Source organism: Plectropomus leopardus, chromosome 20 (assembly GCF_026936395.1).
Source record: "Plectropomus leopardus strain MGB_pleo_1.0 chromosome 20, ASM2693639v1, whole genome shotgun sequence".
In the NCBI taxonomy this organism is placed as follows: Eukaryota; Metazoa; Chordata; class Actinopteri; order Perciformes; family Serranidae; genus Plectropomus; species Plectropomus leopardus.
Window position 1 is genome coordinate 12,263,010 of NC_142195.1, and position 25,776 is coordinate 12,288,785.

Sequence of the window (25,776 nt, forward strand, 5' to 3'; positions counted from 1 at the left end):
CAGCAACTGTACTTTCACAAAATGTCACATTACTTCCTGCAATAGCCAATAATTATTATAAATAAGTTGCAAGTGAACATCAGTGGTCATGTGACCAGCTCATCATGCTGTATGAAGGGTTAAATAAAATTTGAGTCCAGTCAATTTTAACTCTAACTTTATTTTCCTAGTTTTAGCCAATTGCTCAAAATCAAAACAGACCCCTTCAGCAGAATAATAAATACACAATCCCCTCTGAGCACCCTGTGTGAATGATTATATTCTAGCCTCATGCTCTACCAAAGTCACTGCACAAACTTTAACTCCTCTGGCACACATCCAACTGGTTGATCACAGCTCAGTGTTTTTGTGGTATTCACAGCTTACAGGAGCCGACAGTGCAGTTGCCACTGCACGGATAGTGATTTTCAGGCTGCACAGTGAAAACAATAGCTCAGAACCACCAAAGATTTTTTGGATAGAAACTCTGTTTCCAGAGGTTCATCAGTGGCAAATGTCATCTTTCTCTCTTCACAAAAGGTTTTCTTGAACTAGAGTTTGTTAGTAGTAGGGCATTGTGATATGTGATTGATAATTGTTTGAGTGATTAGTCAAAACAAACAAATAAAATAAGTAATTAAGTTATAAGCACCAATTAATGCAAAGTATAATTACAAAGTGTAAAGCTATCAGTAGATGTCTGCCTTATTTCCAATTGTTAGCAATGGGTGCAGTTTTCTTTGCATGTAAATATAGCTATTCGCCTTCTAAGATCAGTCTTTGAAGAATAATGGGGGAAAAAAAACCTACAGGCAAATAAAACAATGTGAGCACTGTCAGTGCACTGTGCGTCTTTGTCTTTCATATGGGTTTGGACCACTATAGATGGACAAGGTTGTAATAGAGATTTCACATTTTAAGAAAATTGAACTTGTCTTAAAGAGCAGTTGGTTTGGGCTTCTCTTGACAACTGTCATTGTGCTGTTCAGTGAGCACACTTTCAAGTGTTTGAAGGGGTTGTGAGGATCAGATTTGATTGGCAAAAAAATTACCAAAAAAGTGGTCATTTTGACAGTCATGTTCAAGAGCCACATATTTGCCCCGGCACTTGTTCTATGAATGGTGAACGTAAAAATTTAAACTCTAGGAAGGACTCTCTTTATGACTGAAACACACAATCTATCAACAAATTCATCCACAGTTTTAACATGTTTTTGTCATGTATAATGTACATTTCTTTTCTGGACTTGCACATTTACTGTGAAAGTTTATAAACAAATCTAAAGTATTAGTCATTTCTATGAGTCAGCTAAGTGTCTGCCAGTGTAAAAAGCCTCAATTTAAGATATGAACAATCATGGGATGATAATCTTTCTGAAGAATTTTAATTAGGCCTCTCACAGTGAATGTTTTAATCTTTTCCAATCTTCCTGGTGCTGACAAGCAAGCGAGAAGCACTCCCTGCTGGAACATTTTAGCTACCTCCAATTATTCCTTAAGAATAGAGAAACATTTGCTAAAACATTTTTTCAAATAGTCTGGGATTTATAATATGAAGCCTGGATGGAGATGAGAAGCTGCTATTTTCAGTACATACAGTATGTCCCAATTTTGAAAAATTCAACAGTGGAGCAGTCATTTGGGAGAGAGGGGAGATTCATAGACTGACCCATGACCGATGTGATGCTGGTGAGTCAATGCTCTGTTGGCTCATGCCAGTGGCTCTCGGCATCAGTGACCTATATTGCAGCTCGGGGCAGCAGCAGCCGACAATGCAGCAAATGACTGATCAGATTTAAATATTCAAAATGGAGTGGAATGATATTGTGAGTTATTGTAAAGGCTTTCTTATCTGGAAGAGCTGCGAGAGATAGATTCATTACCTCAACAATTTTAGCTTTCTTATATAATCTTATTGCAGATAAATTGTCTGTGTCAGTGTATGCATACTGACTTCATTATGTCTACTAGTAACAATATGTGACCTCACATGTAATCTGATTTTAAATTAGTCTTTAACCTGACACTAATTACAAATACTGGAACAAACTGTCTAAATTGACTTTCCTCTGCCACAAATTGCTGTGATTTCTGTCACTGTGTAATGTTTCTTTTGAAAATGCAACTCTTTGCCTAAATGTGATGGCAGTTTTGATTTATGTCTGAAGAGACTGTCCCCTTAGATGAAAGAAAGCATCAGTTGTTTTATTCCCCCAAAAATGGCTTATGTTTATGTGGGGCTTGGTAGTAAGGCAAAAAAAATGAAGATCACAATATTTTTGACCAAATACCTCTTTTGATTTTGCAAGGATATTTTAGTGTAGACTATTGATGATTTCATTAAGTACTTAGGCCTACACAATCAGAATTTGATAAATAATCCTCTTTAATGTGGATATAATAATTAAGTGGGTAAAGGCAAATAAAAGAACAGCTAGAACACTCTGATAGAAAATTACATTATTTTATTTTAATATAGCTTTTAAAACCAGGAAAAGATAACATTTCATGATATTGGAACATTAAAAAGTCTAAGACTACATCAATTCTCATATCATGCTATTGGTAAAATATCAGCATATGACAACAACCCTATGTTTAAGTGTCAAATTACTCTAGTGGCAGTAGTTATTATAATAGGAGCAAAGGAGGAACTCCAAACTTTGAAATTGTTTGTTTTAGTAACCATAATGACAAAATTACTCCAGCCTTAATGTACTGTAGCATTTCTTTTAACCCAAACGACCATGTCCATCTAACATTAACAAAGTACTTATTTCAGCCTAAATCACAATTTTTTCTTAAACCTTTTTTTTGTCCTATACCCAACCAAACCGTGACGGTTCTGTACACCACATTTAGACTCTTCATATAGCAAAAAACCCCACATTATGGTATATAAAAATGTAGCGGAGTAATGGTATCCTGAGCAGGGAATGGTGTCATGCTACGCCTGTGTGTGTGTGTGTTGTAATCTGAGCTTCTCTGTGGTTTGTTTAGGTAAGCCGGTCTGACCGGAAGTGCAGATGTGTATCCCACTGGCTAGCATATCGCTTCCACTTTGTACTGTGCTCATATGGTAGTTACAGCTGATATTGTGAGGGTACTTAAATATTGTTAGTGCTGTTAGCTGCTAGCCAGCGTGTCCAGGAAACTTATATATTCTAAATTTCGCAATGCGTCCCTTTAGCTAACATTTTGTCACATCATAAAACGAATTTTCAGCAGTTAATAGTTTTGGAAGGTGCACATGAATGATTTCATTATGCCGATAGGGGTGTTGATTAGAAAAAGCCCATGTCACATTCTCTTGGGCATGTACAAACAATGTATGTTGTTAATTTGGAGGACTTTAGTGTATCCCCTCCCACCCATCATGCTATATCTGAATGACATGATATTGTAGAAACAATCATGTAAAATCACTAACGCTGTATGTCAAGTACAACACAGTACTAAACACTTTTGTCTGAAAGCATAAGCCCGGCAGCAGTGTGTTTTGCTGAAATGTAACTGCTGAAGCAAAATGGACATCATTTGCAGGAGACACAGTTGATTAGCGCTGCATTCTTTTTCTCCAACAACTTAGTGCTGTAAAAGGCATTGTGCGACTGACTCTAGAAGTAGCACATGAACGGCCTGACACAGCACTTTCACAGAAGTACCAGCCTATAGATTTTTTCTATGTACCTGACCTTGCCTGTGCCGGTATATGTGTGTGTGTGTGTCTTGCACTTTGAGCATCCTTTGAGTGGCTGAGGCTGAACATCTGTCACGGCAGCTGACATGTATATTAATTAGAATTTAAACACAGATCATCCGTGTTCACTAATGTCAATCCTACATGTCCCGATGGGTGAACCATTTATACATTTGCATTCCTCGTATGTGATCTTTACTGCCTGCGCACCGCTTCCTGTCACACATAGCCTGAAGGACACTGACTGGAGATCCTTGCATATTTGTGATCATTTGGCTTGGCCTCCAGTGCTGTTGCTATGGTAACCCTTATAACCTTGTATCACGTCTTCAACTGGTGTTCATGTGTTTGGTCAGCTTAATTTCTACTTATTATTCATGTCATGATTATTTCAAATTTACTCAATGAATGAATGATGAGAAAGAAAATATTAACTGAGTTTCATTATGACCTGTCTTTTTAAATGATGTAGATTCACCGCTGCAGTTGGATTTTCATCAGTGTTTGTGTTTTAAAGGCGAGTTCGCACCAGAAGGCTGTAATATAGCTCTGGACATTACGGAATATAAATTGGATTTGCCTCAGGATTAAGAATATGATTAAAAGACGATAAATAAAATATTATATCACCTCCAGGCCTGCGCATGTTGGTCTTATTGGCCTCTATCGTCATTATGTTTTGGTAAATGTTTGAAATTCTGTGTTAATTATTAAAGTTAAACAAAAAACTTCCTTTGTGTAAGCACAATGGCATCACTATTCTTAAGTTTGATGGCAGTGATCAAAGTTTTTTGTTTTGAATGCACAATTTGTAATGTGCAATACTGCGGCCACCTTGAGAGCCTCCCACTTTTAATACATGCAATGATGTTATTACAGCTGCTTTGAAAATAGTTGGTAAAATGATGGAATATTATGACATTAATGGTTAATAATACATGTAAAGATGGGTTGGTTTGGTCTACAGTCTCTGTTGTTGTATATCCAGATTACTTCAATTAAAAAAAGGCTCATTTTTACAAGTTTTTCTCAGTTGAAAGGGGGGATGGAAGGATTAAACATCTAGAAAAAGCAAGAACCAAAACTGAGCGCAGCCAAATCCCACATGTAGTGTCTACTGAAGATGAAACAAACAAGCAGATGTTGACCGAAAGACACCGAAGCAGATGGAAATGTGCATCTTAGACCAACTCTCACAAAGAAATTTACTGAAAAGCTATCATCTACAATACTAGTGATCAAACTGCACAATACATATATGTCACAATTACTTAAGTTCCCAAATAAAAGGAAATAATGCTCAATCTTGGGATGCCGCAGATAACCAAAAAAAGAAATCCCAGTGTCATTTAAGGGACCTAACAGCAAATATATATATTTTCACTGATAAAGACTACCAGCTGTGTTATGAAAAGTTTTTCTTTTTTAATCCTAGGCAAAAAAAGGTCAATCTACAAAGGCGCTCATAGTTTGCAGGACAGAGGTTTAAGTCAACTGTTAGCATGGTTTCTAAAAAGAGGATCAAGCGTTTCATATTTAAAAGTAGAAAGCAAACTGTGGTCAGAGAACTAGTAAAAATAGCCAAAATGCTAAATCAAATTAACTAGAAACTTAATGGTACAAATTTATGGGACAGATTGGGGACTTCAGATTGCAAAAACATTTTTGCAGTGTTTAAAGTAACATCTCAATTATTAATCACAGTGCTTAACTTGTTAAGAAGTGGAAATATGCTTTGAGACGGCTGCTGCTCTTTGCAGTGTGATATTCATATTGGATTCTAAGTTAAAGGGACAGTTCTCCCCAAAATCAAAACACATATTTTCTCTCTTATATGTAATGGTAGTTATCGATCTAGATTGTTTCGCTGTGAGCTGCCAAGAGTTGGCGATATTGGCTGCAGAGATTTCTGTCTTCCCTTGATTATAATGGAACTAAATGGTACTTGGCTTATGGTGCTCACAACACCATAAATAAATAAAATAATACTAATAATAGCAATGTCTCTGTCTAGAAATTGATACCAGGGTACTCAAGATAATCCTCAGACCTTGTTGCATGCGGGTTTATGTCAGAACTATTTTCTGTCTACCAAACTACACTCGCCAGCTGTTTGACTGCACAGAAGAAAGAGTGTGTCTAGCTAGCTCACCTAGCACCACTTAGGTAGCTAATGTTACCGCTCAGCCGAGGAGGACATCATTATTCATGCTGGCATGTGCCTCTCACCCATGATGTAATGTATTTTTTGCTGTTTTGAGTACCACAGAATAAACTGGTTAACAAATTACATTTTATGCTGCAAAACAATTAAGAATACAATATGGCTTCCTTGCATTACTTAACCAAACATTATGTATTTCTTCTGAAACCAATTAGATCTCCAAAAAACACACAGTATGTGCCAGGTTTCAGACTTTGCAACCACCACCCAGTCTCTGATATGTTTAGAGAATTAAGTCTTAACCCTTTAAAACCTGGATTGACATCAGTTTTCATGTGCTGCGTTCAGACACCTTTCACAAGGCAGTTTGAATACTTTAAAAAACATGAAAAAAGCCAATCAGTAACTTGGCATTAAAAGTTTTGCATATTGCAAGAAATGAATGGATTAAGAAAAATATTTTTGAAAACGCTATGGAAAAATAACTATATTTTTAATTAACATATTTACACAATTAAAATTATTTCACAGAATAATTTTAATTTTAACTTTCAGGTCAGGTTTTTGTTTTGTTTTGTTTTTTTTAATTCCCCATTTGGTTTCTTTTGTTGTCTTTTTTGTACTAATATTTGGGTCATTTCTTCTTAACTTGCTACTTGCTGTCTTCCCAGGATTTTGAAAGAAATCAAGCCAATTTGGCAGTTTCCAAGGGTTTATATCAGGCTAATACAGTACATACTCATGCTCTGCTTTTTTAGTCTTTTTTAGTCTTTTAGTCTTTAGTCAGTTTAGCTGATCTACACCGCCAAAATGCAGCTTTCTGGAACAAGTATTACATAGATATTTGCCTCATTATTTCATAGGTAGACTGCTTGTGATGGTAATACCCGGAGCCTCATCCCCACCTGGTTGCATGCCGACTCAACTAAACATTCAAATTCACCAATATGACAGCATGGAACAAAACAGTCTCACTGCAGCAGAGGCTGTCATGCACTGTTGGACTCCATTTGCCTCTACTTTGGTTTCCACGAAGGCTGTTGGGATTACTAATAAACAATGGCAGTGGGTTGCCACCTGGCAACCTATTGTGATTGCCTGCTGGAGGGAGGAGACCCAACCAGCTGGCCATTCTTTACCACCGGTGCCAGCCGCTGTCCCTCACACTGCACATGTGTAGTGTTCAGTAGAGAGGAATGCCTGCTCTGTTGTGTATCCATCAGCCTCTGTAGGTTATAACCCTGTCAGAGGCTGCAGGCAGGACTTGTAGTGTATGTTTATAATAGCGGCTTACCTGTGTTTGTTAGGTATAGTTTCGTGCTGTGTAAGCTGGTGCCATTGTGCTCTGGCTACAGCTGCCTTAAGTGAGTCTAGTACTGCGAGTTGCACTTCAAAGAAGAGACGATTGGAGGGTGAATAAAAGCTCCAACTCAGTCAATTGGCCCTGAATTGGCCGAACTTAACTGCAATATCAGCAGTGCACAAAAAAAAAAAAAGAAAAAAAAGTGGCTGGCGTGGTCAACTTTTTTTCTCGGCTTAACTCGCTCAGCCCCTCACATTGACATCAGGGCCAGGTGGATAGGGAGGAAGTGGAAGGCAAGGAGGCAGTGTGCTCGATTTATCAGTAATTATGGAGTGCTATTTTCTCTGTCTCCTATCTATGTCTGCCCTGGGAAGCAGTAGCCATTCTTTAATCTTGACACCCGGTGATCATGTAACACAAGGAAGTGCCTATTAGAGGTGGAGAGAAATTGGAGGGGGCCTCTCTCCCGATTCTCTTTCAGGGGAGTCGGGTTGACAGAGATGGGGAGTATGGGGATACGTGAGCGAGGGGAGAGGGAGAAAGAGGTTGACAAGAGATGGTGGTTGAGGTAGCGAGGACAATTATGGAACTGGTTTTCAAAGCTCAAGAGGTTTTGCAAAGGTGTGGGGTTAAGGGGATTCTTCAGCAGGCTTTTTTTTTCTAGCATGGAAAAAGAAAGACTTGCCAAAGGACATGTGAACTAATTCGATTTTTTAGATGAACTAAAACAACTGTAATAATGTGAAATTCAGTTGTAAAGCAGAGCAGGTCTTTATGCTGCTCCCCCTGGGCTTGCTTTGCACTGAGTCAAACGCAATCAAGGAAATGTCGAGGGTAATTATATTATGCTTTGGGATGATTGTGTATCAGATAACATAAATCAGCTGATGGAGATGCAAGCGAGGCCAAATGTTGTGTTTTAATACCTCTTTTGATTTTAATTCAAGATTCTATCTGGCAGAAAAATCTGACGGAACACCTCAGTAAAAAAAGACCCTTTACTTCCTCATTGATTTTTTTACTGAAGTCCTTTAATGGATATGCAACATCCAGCCCCAAGAAGCCAAAGACATGGAGGTCATTTTTTCTGTGCTGATTTTATCTTAATTGGGTAAAGCTGGATACCCTCACTAAGTCAATCCATATGCATGAAAAAAATACATCAAAATATTCTTAGTTTGATTAATTCTGAAACACTTCAGTGGGTGACACACTTGTTGCCTTCAATCAAAACGGCAGCGGCATTGGAAATACACATTGATTGAGTCTTTTAACATGAATAATTTGTTTTTCCCAACCAACTGCAGCGCCGCCAGCACTGTGCCAACCTGGCACCTCACTCCATTAACAGCCCTCTTCTAATTCTGGAGTAACATGAAAATCAGCGAGTGGCAGGATTATTATGATCAGTCTTATATGTTGTTCTTCACACAAAGAAGACAGACACAGACAGATCCTAAGTGTTTGAACTATGAATAAAGAATCACAAATCAGCCCACAGTGGGCCCATTTGTTACGCTGAAATGCCGTTTTAGCAGGAAAAAACCCTGCAAAATCTGACAGCATGCCTGAGCCAGACGGGGGAATGATTTGTGTTTCACTCAGATTTGTGTTTGAATCAAACTGCTGACAGTGTGCTGACTGAGAGAAGATGCACAGCGTGCACTGTAAATACAGATGCATCTCATATATGATTTAATCAGCCACTGTATACTGTGATTCACTGTGAATGTCTTCAGCTATATTTATTTCCCCAAAAATGAATTATGGATGTAATGCTACAGTGATGTGGGTCTTCTGCATACTGTGATGTTAGAGTTACATCATTGTTTAATATAGTGCTTGCTTGACATTTGCCGTATGGTAAAATATATTATGTTGCACAGTTGCCTCCAAATGCTGTTGTTTCCCCTGGTTCAGAGTTGATATTATGTCCTTGACAATGCCCTTAAAGAGACAGTTCACCCCTAACTCAAAAATACATATTTTTCCTCTTACCTGCAAATGAATTAATCAATCTAGATTGTTTTGGTGTAAGCTGCCGACTGCTGGAGATATCGGCCATAGAGACGTCTGCCTTCTCTCAAATATAACTGAACTAGATGGCACTCGGCGTGTGGTGCTCAAAGAAAAAAACGTGGATATCTCAACAGCAATGTCTCTTTCCAGTGCATAGCCATAGCATCATGTGACCTATAAAAGCGAGAAAAAAAAAGTTTTTCCATTGCAGTTCTGGCAAAATATAGCTTTTTTAATTCACCTGAAATACCACCTCATGCGAGTGTAAAAACTTTTTTTGTGATAAATGGGAGTTTTATTTGGAATTTGAGGGTTAATGTAAAACCCGGCCATTGTGTTTGTGTGGCCAGACGGACTCACAACTTTCGCAGATGTGAAGCTCAAACTCAGTTGCAGCAAGAGCCCCGGCTGCAGCTTCAGTTTCTCTAAACGTGCCGGACGTCACAACCTAATTTCAACTAAACATCAACAATGAACAACAATAATGGCCCGTTGAGTTGTTTTAAGAGGATAAAGAGAGGTTTTGTGTCCATATACCGGGTGCTGTAATCCTCTGGTGCCAGGTGAGAACAAAAATATGTATTGCTGATTTTGAGGTGAACTGTCCCTTTAACTAAGGAGGTGCCTCATAACTGGGGTTGCTACCTGAGTGTTGGAAAACAGGTGCTTTACCTGAAGCAATTATTCTAAATGAATTACTGTGGTGATATTAGGAATTGTGCATTTACTAAACACTGTCCTAATTTTCATACTGTTACTTAATCATGCCATTGGTGACCTATTTGGTTTATGTTTAGTCTTCTGTAAAATATGACACATTACCAATGTGTGTTTCATTGATCCTGCTCATTGATCGTGCACTGCTGCTCACTCAACCACAAACATACATAAACAGCATGCTCTTCAAACAGGAAAACATTGATTGAATCTGAGGGGACAAAGACCAGTACATATTTACATATGCACGCACACACGTTCACAAAGCACACACGTGCGCCGTCCCCCAAAGACCTGTGCGCTGCCTTGCTGATGGAGCTGGTGTTGTTAGTTTTAATGATGGAGAGGCCAGTCCAGGTGAAGCTAGCCCGAGCAGTATCCTCTCTGGTGTTCTTGCAGACTCAGCACACCAACATGACACCAATGTAGGGCAGAGAACAGGCAACGCGGCATATTCAAGTCACAGTGGTGAGCAGAAAAAAAGTGCAATGGTAGTAGCCTTTGGCTGGATAACAATCTGGCTACAGCGACGGAACAGCAGTTCTGAAAACAGATCACATTTAAAAGTGACACGGATAGTGACATCAGATTATATTCTGCCAGCATACTATTGAACTCAGGAGAGATTTTATAAAATGTGCTTGTACTTTGATGCTCCGTCGCAATGATCTTTTGTTCGAATGGTTCATCAGACAAGTCTTTTATCATTGTAATTGAGCTTAGCAAAAGTTTAATAAGGAAGACTACTTCATTTTTAATTCCTTCACCTCTAGGCTACTCTTTCATTCATTACTCCTTCTAAGCCACACCTCTTGGCTGCAGTCCTTTCATTCCCACCTCCCTCCGTTATCACATCAGTTTAAAATTCAAGAGGCAACCTCTACTAAGTTCATCCTCCAATCAAGGAAACCTAAAATTCACTCCTTCTCTCTTACTCACATGGGAGATAATCACTAATCAGAACGCTCTTTATTAACCCATTCAAGTGCTTCAGAGGCTTTACTTTTTCCAAGTGCCTTTGGTCGCCTTTTTGGCTCTTTATTGAAAACCGTCTGGCCACCCCTATCAGAAGTTGTACCAGAGGCACAGTGCACACACACACACATATGAAAACAATAATTCCACCAAGCCACAGCTTTGTCGTCACAAAAGAGGAAATGGATTACCAAAGCTTATTTCCAGACCAGACAAAGATGGTTCTCCCAGTGGGAGCCGCACTTAAGCATAATTTCTCTAAACAGCAAAACATTACTGTGAACAAGTTTTCTCCACATTTGCTCTCTTAAAAAGCCAAGAAATCAGTCTTTGATCCATGATGACCACCCTGAGCCTACAAAAGAGAATGCAGACACACAAACTGATGCTTAAGGCAGACAAAAGATTGGGTACTCTCCAGAAATTCATACTGGAATCCACACACAGCTTAAAAAACAAAGCATTTAAATACAGAGTTTTTTTTGGGGCAGATTACTGTTACAACAACAACCAGCTATTTGAATTAAAAATTTCAAGTTTGATTCCTCTTGACATGGTGTCAAAGATATCCTCACAGCATCAATTATCTTCCAAACCAGCAAAACAGGCTGAAAAACACGTCCATGTATGTAGCCAAGGCTGCAAAATTAGAAAACAAGACAGAAGATTTGCCATCCCAGTGGAGGTGCAGGTGTACATATGGACCAGCTTAAAAAAACCCAAAATAACAATAACAACAACAAAAAGCTCATTTGTCTTGATCTTGTTGCCCTTCTATCAAAACCTGCTGTCAGAACTCTTCTCTGGCAACAAAGTATGGCACAAAGCCCATATCGGAGAGCTACAATATTGAGCTGACAGTCATCAATAGTGTCCACTTTTTGGATTTAAATACCTCTGAGTAATGATACACTTAAAATGTGTTGTTCAAATCAAACTTCCATTGCCTGTAGGCTAAAAAAGTTTAGCTCTGAAAACAGCTGGTTTAATCATAAAGAATTTATAGTGTTTACAGTCAATTCCAATTGCAACCCTGTATCACGTTTAAACAAATACATCAACATATTATCACTCCCAACTCATCATATACTTGGTCAGGGGCTATACTACTACTACCCTGTCAAACTATGACACTCTAGGTACCCCTTTAGCATCATCATGCTTAGGGACAACATTTGAATTTCCTCTCATTACATGCATAGTGTCTTTTCAAAATAAACGTATGTGTTTGGAAATGTACATTTCCCGCTTGTTAAATTCACAAAGTCTCATTCCAAAATTAACTTCCAACGCCGTTTGACTTCAATTTTAGGACTACTTTATTTGTAGGCAACAAAAGTACGTACAATATGGTAGGTTTCCTATGTTAGGATGAGAAAAACCTAAGGAAGCTTAGTTTGGCTTGAAATGAGTATGTTTCTTTAATAACCTTAAATGATGTGCAACATACCATACCATGACTCGTTTATTTTTAGTTTCACGTGGGACATAGTGGTCTGCTGGGTGAAAGTCCTATGTTTGTTTGACCTGTCCACCTGCCATACAGCCTTTTTTGCTCTTTATACCACTGGCCATTGCTCTGAGCATCAAATAATGAGGCCCGGAGCACCTCTTACATACACTAAAGGGTGCTAAGGTCAATATTTGATGAGTTTTATTTTTTATATAGTTATAATATTTTGAAATAATTTTAATACGTTTTGATCTACTCAAGGACTTCCATAAACTGTAATATGGGCAGCTGAATGATTGCTCTATACTTTTTGTCTGTCTTTTGACACTGCCACTAGGGGGCGCCAAATTCAGGGATTTTTATATCTACATATAATGGCTTTAACTGAATTAACATTTTATAAACAGTGGTGCATTATACCCCAGAGAAAAGAATGGTTACCTTTTGTCTATATCACTTAATTAACATGTAAATTGTAAAGAGGCACTTTCTGTCTTTATTGGAACATAAACATTTGAAGAAGACCTCAGAAAATCACCCCTGTTCTTCTGTGGCTCACAGCACACATTTGGAAAAATTGGTCTGTGAATTATTAAGCAGCCTTGGGCATGTTGTTATTGGCTATCATGCATTGGGCTTTTACTTGGTACTTATCAGCACAGCTGACTTAAATCTCTGCATAAGGACATGCATTTCACATGGCTTACGACTCAGTTTACTTCAGTCTTTCAAAAGGAAGGAGGCCAAAGGAACGTTGGAGCAGGGGAGATGAGAATGCTAGCCTCGTGGCAAAAGCTTCTGAGCTACGGGATAAAAAGAGGACAGCTTAGGGGGGGGGGGATACAGCGACAGTAGAATTTCAAAGGCAAGAGGTCAAGAGCACTCTATTTTCAATCTTAACATGGGAAATGGGTACAAGTTGGCTGCTATAACCCATATCAAGGGCACGTTTTTGCAAACGATAACCTCCCAGGAAGAGGAGACGGAATATGGTACAGAAAAGAAAGAGCTCTTCTCAGCAGAATTTCACAATCCTTTTAGTCATATCAGGCCTGAAAATGTCTGCTCAGGACGCCTTTGCGCATGTGGATCTATATACTATGTGACTATGTGCGTGCATATGAGTGCGCCTGTGTACTGTATATGACTGAGCATCCCCCCAAAGCTGTACCCTTTTCAGTATGTCTCCGCTCAAAGATGAAATGAAGCACTTCTTACTTGAAGCACTCCTACCATAATTGTACAGAGATACATTTTTTCAGATTTACTGGCTATTGTATTTCATCTGCAATCAGACAGTGACAAACTCACAAAAACATCTAAATGAACTATTTCCATCCGTTTTGTGAGTTAATTGTCGTCCTTGGCACTGCAGAGCAATCACTAAAAATGCTCCCAGGGCTAAACAGCAGATGCACCCAATTCATTCTGAAACTCCAAACAAATTAAAAAAAACATCCTCTAAAGAGTCCTTCTGTATATGGTATATTACAGCGTTAGTGTAGTTTTCAATATAAAATAGAGACAAATAGAGGTATTCTATGCATGTCTACATGGGATTGAAGCTGTAATGGACATTGCAACACTAAATTGCCAATGGCATACTGTAGGTTAATAGATGACACTAAATTGCAGTTGACATAGAGTAAGTTCATTCTAACTGTGAGCGAGATTGAGCCTGGCACTGAACAAAACACCCTCAGAATATTGATATTCATGCACAGCACTGACACGAGGCATACGTAATACGGAGCGGTTTAGCTTTGCAATGCTTAATTTGCAAGGGATTGAGATGGGAGCACTATTTTTTTTTTTTTTCCATTTTCACCATCTGCTCTGTGTCTCTGCAGATTTTGCTGATTTATGGAACCCACTGAGTCTGTGCTTGCTCCTCTGCTTTCCTTCCATTTCGCAAATTTATGGCTTTAAATTAGGGACAATAGTAGCGGTGACCATCGCCTTAACTTCCCCCATTTCGTCTTGTACTAGGGAGCAAAGCGGTTGGTCAGATCGGGGGACTGTTGCCAAAGTCTTGTGATTAGCAATTCTTCAAAAGGGTGAATTGGAAAAGTAAACATCAAATTGGGTCAGTAAATTCAGGGATGGCATTGCATCAGAGTGTGCGGAGCGAACGGGGGTAGCAAAGGGGAACAAAAATAACCCACTGCAGCTGGACAAAATCTCTCTCCACATAATGCCAGTGGTCCAGTCTCTTGAGAGGGCAGCAGCTGTTATGTATTTCTGTCAGAGAACCACACTCCCCCCACCCTAAAAAGAAAAAAAAGTGCAAAAGTAGAAGGTTGTCATGAAAAGGTTAGGTGGAGCAGCATTAACACTCCAAAATGTGCTGGCGAAACATTTTCCATTATCTCTCCCTTTTTTTTGTCAGACTTTTTTCTGTGATATATAAACATCTGGGGGTAGAAATTGCTCAAGTATGACGGTCGTTAGGAGTGCAAGCGGGGGGGAGGATGGGTTTGAGTGAAACACATTGTTCTGCTCGAGCTTCATCTTGTGCGTGCGCTGATAAAAATCCCGGGATGAGAAAACGAGAAACATTTCTTTTCCCTACCGGAGTCCTGTACCTCAGATACTGAAATGGGATGAGCAAATCATGCCCTCGCCCTGATAAGGTGATACTTCTCTCACATATGTCTGCAAAATAAAATGCAGCGCTGCAATCCAATTGCAGGCTCGCAGTTGCCTCGCAACAACACTTCATCACACCCTGCCCCGTGGCACTGATAGTGAGATGTGAATAAAATGTTACAGAGACAAGCAATTATGACAGATCAGTCACAGAAGTGAGAGGAGAGGAAGGAGGGTCTGCTGTTATATTCTGCTGGTAATTACAGTTTAAAAAAAGATATATTAAGATATTATATTAAGATTTTAATGTCCTCCATTAGAAAAAAAAAAGGAATGGAATTTTTTTCTTTGCATTTTTTATGTCCTTGGACATATAATAACGAAAATCAATGTTGGGTTTTTTGTGGGTTTTTTTTACAGACCCCCTTATTTTGAAATATAGGCCTCTACCAAACAGTGGTTGAGCATGTCTAAAAAAGTTATTTGACTCATATTAATTTTTTTGGAATAAAGTTACATAAATCTGTTCAGTGAGACCTCTGAAACTATAATGTTGAAAAAATATGCTTATCTTTGAAAACCCCACCACACACTGCTCTCATGTCTGGAGTGACTTTTTCTTGTTACTAACGTACAGTGGGAGGCAAACTGTTTAAAGACACAGTAACATCTAGTGGATTTAGGTAGGTTTTTAGCACAACATACCTGAACTGAATGGCAGAGATATAGCTCAATCTGGTTTAGCTTAGTACAGCACATTTTTCATTAAATGGCTCAAAATGTGCTCTATTGGATGGTTGAGCAGCACGTTAAAGGGTTAATGGGCGCCTGAGGTGAGCTTCGTTCAAGTCACTTTTTTTTTTTTGCTGAATGCATAGATTGTTGCAAATGACAAAGAAAAACAAATGTGAGCACGCATACCAACACTTTAGAGAAAAGCAGCACCTTGGGTGTATTTATAATATACTTATCTTACATGCGCTCTCTTGGAGATAAACACATTTAGACTCCCTCTGAGATGCTCTTTTTCTTCTTGTTCATCCCTTCCCTTAAAAAAAACCTTTTGAGTCTATTCACTGAAAACCATACAGTGGATAACATAACTTGACATTTACATGCATGAGCAAGGAAGAACTGCAGTGCGAACAGTGTCATTTACATCCTCCCAGCAACTCCTATTCAGGCCCTTATTCATGTCAGGGGCTCCTCTGGGTGCATTTTGAGTGTGACCAGCTAAGGGAATGAAATTCGCTCTGGCATTTTTTGCCTTTAATCTCACATTGTTTCAGCGGAACGTCAGAACAAGAGGTAGCATGCGAGATCACGAGCATTTTTATTTGCCCCTCTAATGCCTTTGGAGGGGAAGGTGAGAGACAACATATTCAAAACAAAGACTGTGCCCGGCGAGGTAAATCGAAGGAAAGCAGTCAGTGGTTTCTCATCAATAAAACCACAGAGTAATTAGAGAAAGCACTTGAAAGCCAATTTGCAAGTTGACAAATGATCAATCTTCATCTGTAACGCAGCCACAGTAGCATACAGCAGCATTGGTGGATGTGGTGACAAATGGCTTGCCTGTTCTAGCTAGCATCTCATTCTCTTTGGTAAAAGACTCCGACGCAGGCTGAAGACGTAGAATCCTTCCATTTCTCCCTATCAGTGCAAACCACCTTCTCTTGGAATGACATGAATAGGAGCAAATCGCTGCTGTTATGCTCTCTTTCACATTATGTGTTTCAGAAACATATGCCGCTGATTATCAGTTCAGCTGTCCCATTCATAACCGTAATAAAAAGGTGAGGCCTGTGTATTAAAATAACAGATTGAAGAGAGAAATCTGCTTGGGGAAAAAAAATAAATAAATAAATTCAAGTGTCAAAATGTTTTTATTTCCCCTGCTGCAGAATCCCTCATGGAGCCAATGAATTTTATTTCATGCTAAATTTAAATTGCCCTTTCGGTTAGCCGATGTGCTCAATTCAATCGAATTGCGCGCCCCCAAAAAATACTTATACCTTTACCATCCACATTGTGTGCTCTCCTGCTCAGTCTGAGACCTCATTAATTAGTTTGCTTTATGACAGAGACGGTCCCTGTTTAAAACCTCTCTCATAAACCACCCCCGCATCACTGCTGTTCAACTGGGCAGCTATCACATAAAACCTTGCAGCACACTCCTTGCACTGCTTCACATGACAGATGCAACCTGCTCCCCTCTGCTGCTCCTCTCTCCCCGGCTCGCATTGATCCTTCCCCTCCCTGAATAGATTTGGACACAATAATTCAGCAGCCAGGTAAATTGGAATAACTCTGACCATTAGTGAATTAGTTTGCTCTTTAAAATCAGCCATTGATCCCCTGAGCTGAGCTGATTGGTTGCTGACCAACCAGAGAATTTAATTATCAAACAGCGTGTTGCTTGCTCAGCCATGTTTTCTGAAGGTCAGGGTGCCACTGCAGTCCTTTTTATAAAGAAACGACAGCGCCGAGGCAAAAGATTCGGAGGGGGGGGAGAAAAAGAATCCAGTACAAATGAAGTTAGCCACGGCCGGCCTTCCCATTCCTCTGATGCTTCCTAGCAATTGCAACTGGCAGACCATTACTGCGCCTTTCCAGACACGGCTGTGAGCTGTGCAATAATAATTCTCAGTCTCCACATGACACTGGTTTGGCATATTTAGATGCAACTCTGCTCGCGCTTTCCTCATTCTGTTATTCCCTTGCATCACATAACCCTTTAGTCCCATTGAGGTCATATTAATATGACTAAGTTAAAATAACCCAGAGGAGTATAAAAATTCATTTTTAGGCTGCCAGCCATCCATAACCTTACGTCAAAGGTTTTGCTTCACTACGCGCATTATACCTGTATCACTGGGAATTAATTCACTCTGAGGCAGTCATGCTGATAACAGTTCAGAGCGCTCCATTCGCTTGTATCCATACTGTTCCACCTACAAATAATGTATGAAATAAATATTACATCTTGGTGGCCAGGTGTCATGCACGAGCAATGGATAGACAGAAATACATTATATCTGCTCTAATTCCCTTGGGTCTACCTGTCTCCCTGCAAAAGGCTTCATTCTACCCTGATCTCTTGCCTCACTGGGATTAGGCATACAAATAAGGAGAACAAGCCTCCCCATTCTTATGAACTTTATAGAATAAAGAGGGACACTTAGGGCCCCACACAGGGGAGAGGGGGATTGATTGGCAAAGCTAGTGACGGGACCAGAATTGAGATTGAATTCCCTTGAATGAACCAGAATGGAGGAGGAGTTGCGGCATGAATAAGGCTGTTTAAAAAGAGGATGGAGGAAACAAGCCTCCCCTTGTCCCCGTCTTGTGATTTCCTGAAGCAGACATCCTCCCCTTTTTACCCTGCTTATTCAAGGGTAAACGTGATCCACTCTCTGTCTCTTCCTCTCTCTGTTTCGCTAATCCACTTGGCAAATAACAGTAATCTGCAAATAACACGAGATAAAGAATATTTCTGACGTATCCAACAAACACATTTGTGGAAAGAATGTGAGATTTGGGATCAGTGCGAGTTGTGATTTCATGCAGCAACAGGACACTTCAGGATGGAGAGAGTTTGAAAAATTATATTTGGCCATGTGGTTGATGGAGTGCAGTGGAGTGGACTGCACAACATTTGGTGCATTATTTTTTGTTGAGTAATCAAACAAGCACTCTTGAAATATGAAATAGTGTCATTTGTTGGCACTAATGCATTTTAATGGATTTTTTTTTTTACCACCGCTGCAAATTTAGGCCCTTTAATATTTGAGTGCAGTTGTCAATACATTTAATTTTTGCATCTGCTTTTGATAAGGACGACAGTGTTTTATAATGAATCCAGTTTTTTTAACCTTTAACATCTGGATCCATATCAGTTTTCTTGTGCCACCTACAGATGCCTTTCATCAGCATTTAAACCTCTGAAATCCGATTTCATTTCTTTCAGAAACGTGACGAGCAACTTGACGAGAAATGTCCCACAAATTTTTAACATAATGGGTAAAAGGTGACAGGAAATGATCTGAAAATAAACTTTGGAGATTATTAGATATAATCAAAAAAGAAGGGGAAAATGTATGGAAAACTATTGATAATTCTTGTAATTATGTATTTAACTGGCCGCACGTTAAAGAAAAAAAGAAGAAAAAAAAGGTTTTTTTCTTAAGTTCATTTTCAAGTGTGTGGCTTGTTTGTTTGTTTGTTTTTTTCTTCTTTTTAGGCTTCTTTTCTTGTAATAAGCAGCATGTCTCTCTCTTACCAAGGTTTTGAAAGAAATCAAGCCAATTTGCTCAGTTTTAAAAGGGTAAACCTTATAAATGATGGTGGAATTAGAGGGATGGCTATGACTCAAAAATATGTCAACTTGTTTTTTAAAAAGTACTATTAATAGATTTTTTTTTTGTCAGAGGGAAGAAAAGGGTCCCTGGGGAAAAATCAGAAATGCTCCTTTTCATCAGGTGTCTGTGTTTGATTGACAGCAGCTGGCAGAGTGCCACAGTGCCGGTGTTACACCTCAGGGAACGGGAGACAAAGTAAACAAAATCACCCTGTAGCCTACATGTCATGGGCAGACGGTGTGTTGTTAGTAGTGTTGAAGAGAAAGGACCACAGCAGCATCTGACCACACCAAAGTGACATTTACAGGTATGTTTACATGCTGTTTAATGTGCGGCAGCTGAGCAGCTAATTAGCTATCTAACCTGTGAACTGACTTGAGCGCTGGACTTTTTCCCAGTGAATGTTTGTTTGGTCGCTCATTCGACAAACTAAAGACAAGACGTGTGTTTATGTTTGTGAATTTGATAAGATGTAGACTTCGCACAAAAGCTAATGTGATTGTTGCTCTGAGTCTGGCTCTTCTGTTGTGTAGCAGGCTGCTGTCTGGCTGAATGTGGTGTCTGCTGTGCCTTTGAAAGAACAATTACTTCTTTATGTAAAAGCCAAGACACACCAAACCAACATCAACAAACTTAGTGGCGACAAAGGCAGACTTTTAGCACATTAGCAACACATCCTGATGTTTAAAGAACAGAATATATTTACTTTGAACAAGCAAATAATGATGCAAACAATTACAAGCTGATCTGAAGTAGAGCTAAATGGCTAAGAAAAATAATCAGACCTAATATAACAGGTTCGTCTCAATGTGACAGCCTCTTGACTTTGTGGTTTGTTTGCTTCCTTCACCTCCATTTTTTCTTCTCATGCACTGAGCTTTACAGCCAGTCCGAGCAAATTTAACTGTCGGACGGGTTCTGTTGTCTCTGACACAAATTCAGCGTTCTGAATCAGGTAAAAACAGACAAGTGCCGACAGTGCAGGACACAACGCAAAAAAAGCTAAGGCAACAGACACTTACTAATTGCTTAACATTAACTAATAGCTGACTGTCAGCTTGTGTCAGGGCCCCAAGATTTGACTGGCTGCATCAAAATAAAGTCTTTATCTATGTAGCGCGATACCATATGCAAGTTTTATTTTCCTAGAATGATGAAGGCATAAACCGCCCTACTTTGGCTTACTCTGTCTCGCCTTATCAACCCAACCAATGAAGCAATGAGTACAAGCCAATGGGAGGGAAAGCAGGGCATGTCATACCTTCACCATCAAATAAATTTTCATACCAAATAGTCTCTGGAATTAAAGCATAACTAGGGGTTGTGGCTAGATGGGTAGACCTAAATTTGTGAAACTCTCGAGACGCTTCACAATATTCTCGTCTTGCTGTTTATGGTGTGACAAACTGTGGTTAGTTGTCTGGTTCGGTTAAGGCACAAAAAGTCTTTGGTTACGGTTGGGATTATGGTACATGGATGATGGTTTGGGTTAAAATGATCACTTGGATCATCAGAGTTTTTACAAATCTGGGGTAACTATCTACAACCAAACAAAACTAAGGGGAGAGCTAAAACCATATATGCTGTAGAAGACCAAAAAACAGTTTAATTTCAGTTGAAGTATCTCTCTCAAGGAAGCTATTCCCTTTTTGAGCATATAAATCTACCTGGGTGTAGATCAGGGAGGAGCAGGGCGCCGTCATCCTTCTAAAGCTGCACTACTCGTCTTTCTCTAACCTGTTCTGACCTTGATGTAGGTGTGACGCTGGCTCCTGTAGCTCTTCATGCGTAGCAGAGGGATTAGGTGTATTGTTCTTAAAATGACCAGAAAACGACGTTTTTTTTATGAAGTACATGTTAAGTATCATCATTTCTCTCATCATTTGTGGATTACATGTACATTTGTCCAACGTCAGTAAAAATTTAAGACCGTCTGATCAAATCTAGGATGCTTTTGTGACTATGACTTGACCTTTAAAATGTTTGAGAGTATGCAGTTCGTCACATGAAAGATGGCTGATACTGTGAATCCATAGATGTACTCCTAAACTTCTACATTCGAGCTGGTTTTGCAGACACAGTCACGTCCTCAGTACCAGTGAGGGACTGGTTATAGTGGATGGCCCCCGTCCAGTTGTTAAACTGTCCCTGCGGTTCCCTGCCAAATTATTTGGCTCTCCTTGTGATGGCATTGAACTGTTCCCTACATCAGGCAACAGTTCTCGTAGGACCTGGGCACCAATTATTAACCAAATGTGTTATCTCCTCCCAAGCTAATTGAACATCATCCGCCCTCAGTGGCTTGTTTACAGTCCTGCAAATTTACTCCTGTGAGTCAGCATTTCTTGCATGTGAACATGAGTTTATTCCAGAGATAATTTTTTTTTCTTGTGTGGTAAAGGTTGCCGTCTTTAAAAGAGCAGCGTTGTGTGAAGTATGCATATTTCGAAGGGAAGAATTAGACCGTATATGATTCCAAATACCAGCCCATTTTCAGCTGTGCAGCTGGTGCACTGCACAACATGGCTCCAAATTCCCAAAATACCAAAAGTCCATCACCTCACCCCATGTGGACAGTGTTTTTCCACCAGCATGAGTGTAGTAACATGGTGACTTCAGATTGTAATATAGGCATGCATTATATTAATTTTGCTCAATCCACCAGCTTTTCTTCGTAAAGTTACGTTTCCTAATGACAAAACAAATCATAACTACACTTATGTTTTGCTCTTCCTTTCCTTTTTCATAATACCTCTTCTCATTATCAAGACAAATAGGACCTTTTAACACTGAGAATTTTTTCGCATAGCGAAATATGTCAACATGCATGTCATCATGAGATCTCAGTGGCCACGATTGCTCATATTTGCCTTGCATTCCTCTTTATTACTTGGTGCTGTTTGTTTTGCCAGAGTCTCTTTTATCTTTCGATAACTCTTGGTTTAAGGTGTGATAATGTTCACAAGCAAAACCAACAAAGCAAACAAGCCGAAAATCTGGCATGAGATCAATGTCGTTTTATGGCAGTACATGACAGGCAGATCTTAGCACACATAGAATAAAGGCTTACATTAATCAAATATAAAAAAGCACTGAGAATTTATTCTCATCATGTGGGCTTGTGAATGTAAATGCACTCACAGCGGGAGGTTTCAAAGATCCAGACAGCAGTGACACCTCAGGTGGTGGAAATGACCGAGCCTCTTGGTCATCTGCAGAAGTCATTTTCATGGCGGTGGGGTAATCAAGAACTGATCATAACTTACTTCATGGTAAAGGTTCGTTATGTCTTGTTACAGTAAAGATCAGAGCTGGGGCTCAGCAAAGAATGTCATAAATAAGAGATTTTCAAGGGCATGTAAAGAAAAAATGTGTGTCTATATTGTGACCTTATTTGTTTGGGGCAAGCTCAATACAAAATAAAACACACTCCCCATTCTTGCACCAATTTAAAATGGTTTAGTCATCCCCAAATCAGCTTTGGTTTCCAAATTGATGATGGCAATGGTCTATCACATTTCAACACTTACTTAAAATGTCAGACCAAAAAAAAAAAAAAAACCCAGAAAGAATCGTCTTCATGCCAAATGTATTTCCTTCCTGCCTCTTGAAAATTTGTCCCAAACTGTTTTGTGGCACTACCTTTAACACATTTTTACATTCCTTTCCATATTTAATGCAAGACATTAATATAGCCTGGTCCAACTGAATTATCTATTTGCTTTTGTCAATGTTATTGGTAGGGCGTAATATTACCTAGCGTGTGCTGTTAAAGAGCCAGTCCTTATTATTATATTTAAATTAAATGAGAAATGTGGTCATGATTGATGAAAATACAAGATCAACTTCCTACCCCTTTACTTTTGGTCCCCTTGCTCAGACCATGCCTTTCTTCAAAGTCGCCTTTCATTGTGATCTCAACTATATACTTGTAAATTTTTGTGACTGCACTGACTTGCACAGTTGTGAAAATATTGCAGTGTCAAAATCTATCCAAAGACGGTTTGTGTACTGGAGCTCTGTGGCTGGCTTCCAGGCTTCATGGAGCTTGTGACTATTATCTGAAGGTGAAAACTGGAGGCTCCACAGTCAGTTTCTAGGCTTCCAGGTGCTTTGCAGCTCTTACGCCTCTTTTCCAGATCTAGTATTCTTATCCAGATGCACGTTATTTGGTCGGTACCCTTAAAAATAAGTAGTTTGGTATCAAACCCCACAGTGAGACATACTGACAGTCATATAAATACCTGGTAAAATACTCAGAACTGCTTTCATGGTAGTTCCCACTACAACAGCTGTCTCAAGGACCACATTTTGCCAAGAAGACACACACACAAACACACACACACACACACACACACACACACACACACACACATACAGATTCACAAGGTGAAAACAGTACCAGCCTCACTGGTGCAGCGGGTAAGAAATTGTTCCCTCATATAATTCTTTTGTATTTATAAACAGTCAACGAGAACAAAGAATTCTCCATTCAACCTTTTAGGAACTCATTGTAACATGCCGACAATGGTGAACTCTCTTGGCAATAAGTGAAGCGATTGATTGAAATCAGTTTAAGTAACTTTTACATATTTACTCGCTGACACTTTTTCTAATACATGTTTTTTTATTCGTATGAATATTCACAGTCACACCCCATCTTTGCACAAAGGCATATTATTATCAGTCCCCTGCTCTGTATCGTCCCTCTCGATAAGATTATGTATTGTTTCATTTTGACAGCCAAGCTCCTGCTAGTGTTACGTAATTAGCCTAAACCAGGCCTGTTCAGTGCACTGTCATATTTTGTCATTGCAACTGAGTATCTGGTTGATAGGGTGAAAAAGAAGGCTTGTGTTCCTTCTGTCAAACATGCAATTATAGCTGAAATGCATTATTCTCCGTTGATAGTTGCGATTTCATTACAGTCAGTTTTAAGAACTGATTATACTTCAAATATGGTAGTATAATTATAATTTGTTACACAAGTACATATATTCAAATTATCCCAGATTGTTCTGGGTCCTTTTGAAAGTAGGTGAAGCAGTGTTTAAATAATAAAATACATAATTAATTTAAGGCGTCATAAGAAACTGACACACTAATTTTAACCGTGATATGACACACACACACACACACACACACACACGCCCCCCTCCCCAAAAACTCCCTTTAAGTATGCTACTGTGAATTCTTTAACTTTTGCAATCAAGTAGTTCATCATCTATTTAACAGGAAAAGATTAGGTCCATTAAATTTTCCCTGCTCTTTTATGATGTGTTATTGTCTAATAAACCATGAAAGGGGGAGGATTTTTTTGCATACGGTAGCAGTTGATAGCACACTGTTGGGTGCTCCACGGCCAGGGGCCAAAGTTCTTAAATGCAATTACTGATGGAAATCGTTTCCTTATCAGCAACTAAGAGACATAATTTCACTTCCAAGTGGATAATAATGTTCACAGTCGATGCAAAATGAGGAAATGCATCATTTTTAATGTTCCGTTTGAAATGGTTAACTGTTCTTAAGATTTTTTTTCAGTTTTTTTTTTTTTTTTAATTAGGCAGGATGTGGTGGTGTTAAATGTGCTTTTTTTTGCCGCGTAATGAAACTGTGGCTTTTTATTTTAAAATGATTGCAACTGGAAACAAACGGGAGATTATTCTGTACTGCACTGTCAGAAAATAAGTCATACTTTCGTCTTAGCATGGGTTACATTTTTTGTAAATATCTCAATCCAGGCATCGTTAGGTATCTGCTGCCTCCAGAGTTTTTTAAATACAGAGACACCATTAATCTAGTCTTGTTATAATCTGTTTTTAGATGACCTGTTCCTGCTACTTTGCTGATTTGTGTGTCCAGTTTTTAAAAAATGCATTGTCTCTAAAATATTTATAGAACGCAGGGTCACATTAAGAATGACGCTGCCATTTTGTAAAGCTCAGAGCAGTAAAACACTTGTATTAACCTCCCAAGAAGCTTTAGCGGAACCAAATCGAGCTCTTATTTTGTATTGATGAAAGGGGCAATATTTTGTATCACATTAGTTTTAACAATTCATGAAGTCGCGAGTCAATAGTTGAAAGTTTCCACCAGCAGTAATTGACACCACTGGGTAAAGGGAGATGGTGTTCTTCCACATTAGTGGCTGGGTGTCATAACATATCGTAAAGCAGCCTTCTAACCTTGTCAGAACTTATCATGACACCAATTAGATGTTAAAAAAGAAGACAGCCATACAGCTGAGGATGTTCTTCATGCTCATCTGCAAAAGGGTAACAGTCCTTGTATAGGGAGGCACAATCTGTGTGGCTTTCTGAAAAACTCCAGGGTAAAGAATCCGAAAAAGAGCAGAAAATAAATACGCGTCATGTCACAGTAAAGTGACAATGACAAGGGCACTATCTTATTTGTTCAGTACAACACAATTAACCTAACTCCATGACATCTTCTTGTACTGCTAAAATAGACTTTGTCATATAACAGCTCCTTTTTTTCCTGTGTCTCCCTCCTCCC

General features: G+C 39.1%; 1 protein-coding gene across 2 annotated transcripts in view; it reads left to right on the forward strand.

Annotated features, from left to right (window-relative positions):
- Window positions 1-25,776, forward strand: part of brinp1 (BMP/retinoic acid inducible neural specific 1) — a 188,124-nt gene that overhangs the window by 48,133 nt on the left and 114,215 nt on the right. The window lies entirely within an intron of this gene.